Source organism: Anopheles darlingi, chromosome 2 (genome assembly GCF_943734745.1).
Source record: "Anopheles darlingi chromosome 2, idAnoDarlMG_H_01, whole genome shotgun sequence".
NCBI classification, from domain to species: domain Eukaryota; kingdom Metazoa; phylum Arthropoda; class Insecta; order Diptera; family Culicidae; genus Anopheles; species Anopheles darlingi.
In genome coordinates, this window is record NC_064874.1 from 82,473,174 (window position 1) to 82,473,652 (window position 479).

Genomic DNA, 479 nt, shown 5'->3' on the forward strand with positions numbered 1-479 from the left:
TCTCCCCGCATATGACGGTAGAGTGCAGAGGCCTGTACCAGCAGACAACTGAGGCCATGGTACAGAACGTACTAAAGGCCGAGTTTGGTATAGTGCAGCCGCCAGCAGTCACGGTACGTCGTTTCCGCTACAAAACTGTGGCGGAAATACAGCTCCCGGTCGACACGGCCGAAAAGCTGATTAGAGCCGGGCAAATGCGCGTGGGGTGGAACGACTGCACGCTGAAGGCGCTGCCGAACCCAACCCGGTGCTTCAGGTGTTGGGAGTTCGGCCACCATGCGCGAAATTGCAAAGGCGAGGACCGCAGTGCAGTCTGTAAGCGCTGCAGTACAGCAGGCCATTCGACGGCAGCATGCACCGCTAAGCCAAGCTGCTTCATGTGCCCCTCTGGCAGAAACAGCCACGCGCCCGGAAGTTTTCGGTGCGGCGCCCGGCAGGCAGCGTGCAGGTAGTGCAGCTAAACCTCAACCACTGCGAGG